The sequence below is a fragment of the Macrotis lagotis genome, chromosome X, assembly GCF_037893015.1.
Source record: "Macrotis lagotis isolate mMagLag1 chromosome X, bilby.v1.9.chrom.fasta, whole genome shotgun sequence".
NCBI classification, from domain to species: domain Eukaryota; kingdom Metazoa; phylum Chordata; class Mammalia; order Peramelemorphia; family Peramelidae; genus Macrotis; species Macrotis lagotis.
This window is the reverse complement of record NC_133666.1, coordinates 30,748,175-30,755,396: the sequence shown is the minus strand read 5'-3', so window position 1 is coordinate 30,755,396 and position 7,222 is coordinate 30,748,175.

The following is a 7,222-nucleotide window of genomic DNA, read 5'->3' as shown; positions in this document are numbered from 1 at the left end:
CTGGTCACTGGATCCAGATGGTTCTGGAGGAGAAAGTGAGGCTGCTGACTTAGCACAGCCCCTCTCACTCGAATCCATTGCTATTATGGTCTTCTTCAAGAATGAGGGACAGGGACAGCCAGGTGGCACAGTGGTTGGAGCACCAGCCCTGGAGTCAGGAGGACCTGAGTTCAAATTGGGCTTCCTAAAACATAGATTTGATCATGTCACTGCAATATAGGGGAGTCCCAGTGGCTCCCTATCACCCTCAAGATCAAATAGTAAGTCTTCTGCTGGGCATTCAAAACCCTTCCTAAATAGCCCCCTTTCATCTTTCCAGTCTTCTACCTTGCTCACTTCCATGTATGCCACAACCCAGCCAGTGACTCTGGACTCCTTGCTATTCCTTGCATAAAACATTCCATTTCTGCACTCTGGCATTTTCCCTGGTTAGCCCCCATGCCTGGAAAGCTCTCCCTCCTTATCTCTGTCCAACTCCTCCACTCTTTCACTTCCTTCCAGTCCCAGCTAAAATCCCACATTCCTCAAAAAGTTTTTGCTGATCCCTCATGGTAGTGTGCACCTCTATTAATTACCTCCAGTTAATCCTATGAATAACTGGTTTGGTCATAAGTTCCTTTGGTCTCATTCCTTCCTTATCCCCCTTAGACTATGAACTCTAGGGGACTGAGGTTAGTTCTTTTTACTTTGTATCCTCAGAGTTTAGCATAGTGACTGGCGTATAGTAGGTGCCTAATAAATGTATCATTTATTGGCACAGAGGTGAGAACAGGACAGTCCTGAAGAGAATAATGTATTGAACTAAAGGAAATGCAGGAAGGGTTGGGCAGCTAGGTGGTGCCCTAATGCATGGACTTGGAGTCAAGAAGACTCCTTCCTCACTTCAGATACTAACTGGGTGACCCTGATCAAGGCTCAGTTTCCTCATCTGTCAAATCAGCTGGAAAAGGAAATGGCAAACCACCCTAATATCTTTGCCAAGAAAACTGCCAAGTGGGGTCACAGAGATAGCCATGACTAAAAAGATGAGGGGGGCCAGGTTGGAAAGAGTTTTAAATAAAAAAACAGAAGTTTATATTTGATTTAAGGTGAAATGGGAAGCTCCTGTAGTTTATAGAGTGGGAGGCTAACGTGTTCAGACCTACATTTTAGGAAAATCACTTTGGCAGCTCAGTGGAAGGTAGATGGGAGTGGGGAAAGACTTGAGGCAAGGAAACTAATTAGTAGGCTACAGTAATAGTCCAAATAAGAAGCGATTAGAGTCTGAACAAGGGTAGTTGCCAAGACTAGGGGCTGTATACACCCAGATTACAAGATATGCTAACTAATTGGCTATGTCTGATGAGAGAGAGAATTGAGGATAATTCTGAGTGAACCTGAGAGAGGAGAAGAATGGTGACCCTTTCAACAAAAAGTTTGCAAAACGATGGGCTTGGGGTTAAAGATAAAGACTTCTGTTTTGGACTTGTTGAGTTTAAGTTGTATATGAGATATCCAGTTAAAATGTCTAATGGAACATTGATGATTCCAGCCTGGAGTTTAGGAGAGAGAATAAACTGAATAAATAGATCTGGGAATCACATAATTGAACCCATGAGAGCTCATGAGATCACCAAGTGAGAGGGAAGAAAGGGAAAAAAAGAGAAAAGGGCTTAGGCCAGAGTTTGGAGGGAACACTTACAGTTAATGGGCATGACATAGAAGAAAATCCAGCAAAGAAAACAGAGAAGGGGTGGTCAGATAGGTGTAGGAGGAGAAACAAGAAAGCAGATTCACAAAATCCAAGAGGAGATAGAATATTCACTACACCTGAGATGAGGTGCCAAAGGCTTTTGTGAAGAGGCCATTAGAGTTGACAAGTAAGAGATCACTGGTAACTTTGGAGAGATGAGGTATGAAGCCAGATAGTCAAGAGTTTAGAAGGGAAATAAAGGAAGAACCAAGCAGAAATAACTTTTTGGAGAAGTTTTAGAGGGAAAGAGAAAGGATTTTTTTCAGGGTGTGTTTCTGGGGTTTTTTTTTTTAAGACTAGGGTGGAGGGGCAGCTAGGTGGTGCAGTGGATAGAGCACTGGAGTCTGAAGGACCTGAATTCAACTATGCAACTCCCCCACTGGCTCATTTCTTATTTTTTCCTCTATCCTACCTCAGCCATACACAGAGATAATCTTTCAAATCACCCACAAGTATGCCATGTCCATGTTTATGAACTCGGAAATTCCCTGATCTGATCTCAGTCTATTCTCATTGCCTCTCTCCCTCTTCTGCCTTGAAACCCCAAACACTGTTCTTTGTCCTCACTATGGGTTCCAATCAGGCTATTTCTCAGTACTAGCCTATGAAATAACCCTTTTACTGGCTATATCTGCCCTTCCTTATCTTGACACATTGGTGAATCAACTCTACACTGTTCTCTTCCCCTTGTATCACTGATCTTGCCCTGCTAAGCTTCAGCCTCTGATTATTCTTACCATCCTTTGCTCCTTCTGTTGTGCTTCCAAATGAAGCTGGAAAAATCACAAAATGGTGCTGACTGGATCCATTACAAGCTTTTGTTATATAATTTCAATTTTTTTTGTTTTTTGCAAAGCAATGGGGTTAAGTGGCTCACCCAAGGCCACACAGCTAGGTAATTATTAAGTGTCTGAGATCGGATTTGAACTCAGGTCCTCCTGACTCCAGGGCTCTATCCACTGAGCCACCTAGCTGCCCCTATATAATTTCAATTTAACTCTGTTGCAATACAAAAAGCTGTTAAAGTGACAGAGATATCCAAGACACAAACTCAGAAAAGCACAAGCAGAAGTTCAACTAGAATTCTTGAGATGAGTTTAAAAAAATTTTTTTATTGTTTTTGTAAATAAAATGAACACCTGAGGAAAAATGGAAAAGAAATGCTGAACTAAATAAGAGAAAAAATTGAAAAGGGAATTTACACTTGGAACAAGAGGTGCAGACCCTTGATCTAGCATCAAACGCCCTGAAATTTTGATTTAATCTAATAAAAGCTAATGACTCCTTGAAATAACAAGAAATTTTAAAACAAAATCAAAATACTGACAAAATAGAAGAAAATATAAGGTATCTCATAGCAAAAACAACTGACCTGGAAAGCAAATTGAGGAAAAAAAATTTAAGAATCAGTAGACTACCTGAAAGTCATGACCAATAGAAGAACCCAGGACCACTATGTCAGGATGAGGCAGCCTAACTGACTACCATTACACAGAGAAGAAACAAGCAAGAGATATGAGGTTCAATTCTCCCATCATGAACATCAGTCTTTGGAGTGAACTATACTAGGAAATCTTGATGCCCTTGGAAACCACAAGATAGTGGAGCGGTGAAGAACTGTTCCATATTATAAGGGCAGATAGGTGGCACAGTGGATAGAACACTGGCCTTGGAGTCAGGAGGAAGAGAGTTCAAATTTAGCCTCAGGCACTTGCCACTTACTAGCTGTGTGACCTTGGCAAATCACTTCACCTTGATTGTCTCTCATCCAGGACCATCTCCAGTCATCCTGACTCCTATCTGGCCATTGGACCCAGATGTCTCTAGAGAAGAAAGTGAGTCTGGTGACTTAACACAGCATCCCCTTACTCAAATCCAATTCATATGCTTGTCATGGCATCACCCCCCTGATGCCATGGTCCTCTTTGAAAATGAAGGACAAACATCAAAAACATTCCATTCCATGTAATTGAGAGGTTAGGGAGTCTACTAATCTACCAAACAACAGCAAAAAGCATCTGGGGTCCAGCAAAACTGCTACCAGCTCCATAGGGGAACTAGTCAAGCTCCTAAGAAGGTAGCATGGTAGAATGCAAAGAGCTCAGGCTTTGAAGTCAGAAGACATAGGTTCAGACCCCAGCTCTGATACTTGCTACCTATGTAAAGTTATCCTGTATCATTTCACCTTTCCTGGTCTTTAGTTTCTTCTTCAATTCTAGAATGAGGGAATTGAACCAAATGATCTCTCTAGTCCTTTCTTTTGTTGTTGTTGTTTCATTTTTTCTTTAGTTTTTTGCAAGGCAATGGGGTTAAGTGGCTTGCCCAAGGCCACACAGCTAAGTAATTATTAAGTGTTTGAAGCCGGATTTGAACTCAGGTACTCCTGACTCCAGGGCCAGTGCTCTATCCACTGTGCCACCTAGCTGCCCCCTCTAGTACTTTCTAATGTGAAAAACTATGATCCTAAAAATATTTCCACATCTCTATCATTAATTTTTTTTAAAAAAAGAACCATTTGATTCTATTCAATTTAATTCAACAAGCACCTACTATGTGTCTGTGCTAAGAGCTTGAAAAATATTGACAAAAAGGGGCAGCTAGGTGGCACAGTGGATAGAGCACTGGCCCTGGAGTCAGGAGGACTTGAGTTCAAATCCATTCTCAGACACAATAATTGTCTAGCTGTGTGACCTTGGACAAATCACTTAACCCCATTGCCTTAAATAAAATTTTTTTAAAAAATTAAAAAAAATAAAGACGAAGGAAAACCAGTTCCTACCCTTAAGGAACTTACACTCTAATGGGGAAGAGCATACACAGATAAATCTGGATAAATGATGAACTAAGTGTAAATTAAGGCAGTATATAAATGTTAGCTATAGTAATAATCATTATTAATCAACAAGAATTAAGTAAGGTCCTACTTTAGAAACTGAGCTGGGTCCTAGAGACTAGAGATACAAAGACAAAATTCCAGTCTAAGGGTGGCTAGGTGGCCCAATGGATAGAGCACTGGCCCTGGAGTCAGGAGTACCTGGGTTCAAATCCGGTCTCAGACACTTACTAATTACCTAGCTGTGTGACCTTGGGCAAGCCACTTAACCCCATTTGCCTTGCAAAAAAACTAAAGAAAAAAAATTCCTGTCTATGCCCATACATATGTGTGTATATGTATATACATATAAAAATCATACACAATTGGAAAAGAGAGGGATGCATCAGCTGCTGGAGAGATGAGAAAAGGCCTCTGAAAGGAGGTTGTATTGGAGCTAAGGTTTGAGGGGAAACTAGTGTTCCTAAGATATGCAAGTAAGATGGTACAGTCTTCCAAACATGTGGATAAGTGGGAGAATGAATATACCTATAAGGTAAAGTGAGGTCAGATTGGTTGAACTGGAAAGTACATTGTGGGGGGGGGGGGGGGGAAGGAGGAGAACAGTTAGGTGGTTCAGTGAATAGAGCACTGTTGCACCGAATAGAGCACTGGTCCTGGAGTTAGGAGGAACTGAGTTCAAATCTGACCTTAGACACTTAATAATTGCTTAGTCACGTGACCTTGAGCAAGTCACTTAATCCTTGCAAAAATAAAAAAAAGTTCTTCTGGTTCTGCTCACTCTGAGTTAGTTTTTATGTTATCCTAAAAACAATAGGGAGTGATGAAAGGTTTTTTTTTTTTACTTGGGGGAAGAGGCAGTGAAATTTGTATTTTTACTAATTATTTTGTGGATGATTAAAGGAAATGGGATGACAGAGGCAATTAGGAGGTTATTACACTAGTTCAGCTGAGAGATGATATAGGACAGTACTATAGTGGTGACCATGTAAATAGAGAGAAAGTGACTGATATGAGAGATGTTGTAGAGGCTGAACTGACAAGATGTCACAATTGAGGGGGGGCAGAGCTAAGTGGCTGAGTGAAGGTAGGAAATCCTGGGGGCTTGTCCCCAGACCACACCAATACCTTTAAATAATGACTCTAACAAAATTCTAGAGTGGTAGAACCTACAGAAAAACTGAGTGAAACAATTTTCCAGCCTAAAACAACTTGAAAGATCCACAGGAAGGGTCTATTACACTGGGATTAGAAAGGGTCACAGTGCAGACCAGATCAGCTGGTTGCTGGAGCAAACCAGCTCCAACCATGCAGGATCAGCCCCTGGGATGCCTGGGTCCCTGGGGGCACCTGGATTCATGGCAGTGGGGGCTGTTTCCAGACCTTTCAGCCTGACATTGCCAACTGGGAAGGTCAGCAGGAAAACTGTTGTACCAGAGTGAGAAGAGAGCCCAGTTCAACAGAGGCCTCAGCACAGGCCCAGCCCAGGGAACCAGGAATAGGCCTGGGGAGCCACCCAGCAGGGATCCACCTGGCAGCTGCAGCCAGAGCACTCAGTTCACCAACAGTAAGGGAGTCAGGAGCAAATACAGAGGTCTCTTTGCTATATCTGAAGCTCAACTCTGTTGCTTTGCCCATACTCAGATTCAGGTCATGGTCTGAGCCCCAGTCTCAGGAAAAGGAGCTTTAATAGTGGAGCAGGGACCCTCCTTACATCTTCAGAGCAGAGGGGAGTGTTTGTGGTCATCCACAGACCAGAGCACAGGTCAGGAGAGCAGAGCTTCTCATAAGATTTTGGAAGAATTATGGTCCCCAGCTACAAAAACCCTCAAAAACTTGGAACAGTTTGTTCTCCATCCTGGAAGCAGAGTCCTACCTTAACAAAGAATTAAAATCAAGTCACAGGCTGGGGAAATGAGCAAACACAAAAAAGGAAAAAAGTCTGACCATAGACAATTATTTTGGTTCCATGAAGGATCAAAATACACACTCAGAAGATAACAAAATCAACATTTCTGTATCCAAAGCCTCCAAGAAAAATATGAATTGTCTCAGGCTATGGTAGAGCTCAAAAAAGATTTTGAAAAACAAATAAGGGAGGTAGAGGAAAAATTGAGAAGAGAAATGAGATAGATGCAGGAAAGACATGAAAACCAAGTCAGGATCTTGGTAAAGGAGATACAAAAATATACTGAAGAAAATAGCTTCTTAAAAAACAATTTAAAGAAAAAAACAATTTAGATCAAATGGAAAAAAGCAATCCAAAAGGCCAATGAGGAAAAGAAGGCCTTAAAAAGCAGAATTGACCAGATGGAAAAGGAGATACAAAAACTCTCTGAAGAAAATAATTCCTTAAAATATAGAATGGAGCTAAGAGAAGTAGATGACTTTATAAGAAATCAGGAAACAAAAAAAAAAAAGGAAAAAGAAGACCAAAAGAATGAAAATCTAGAAGAAAATGTGAAATATCTCATTGAAACAACTGAGGGGCAGCTAGGTGGTACAGTGAATAGAGCACTGGCCCTGGAGTCAGGAGGTCCTGAGTTTGAATGTGACCTCAGACACTTAATAATTACCTAGCTGTGTGACCTTGGGCAAGTCACTTAACCCCATTGCATTATTTTTAAAAGCAAACCCTAAAAAAACTGACCTGGAAA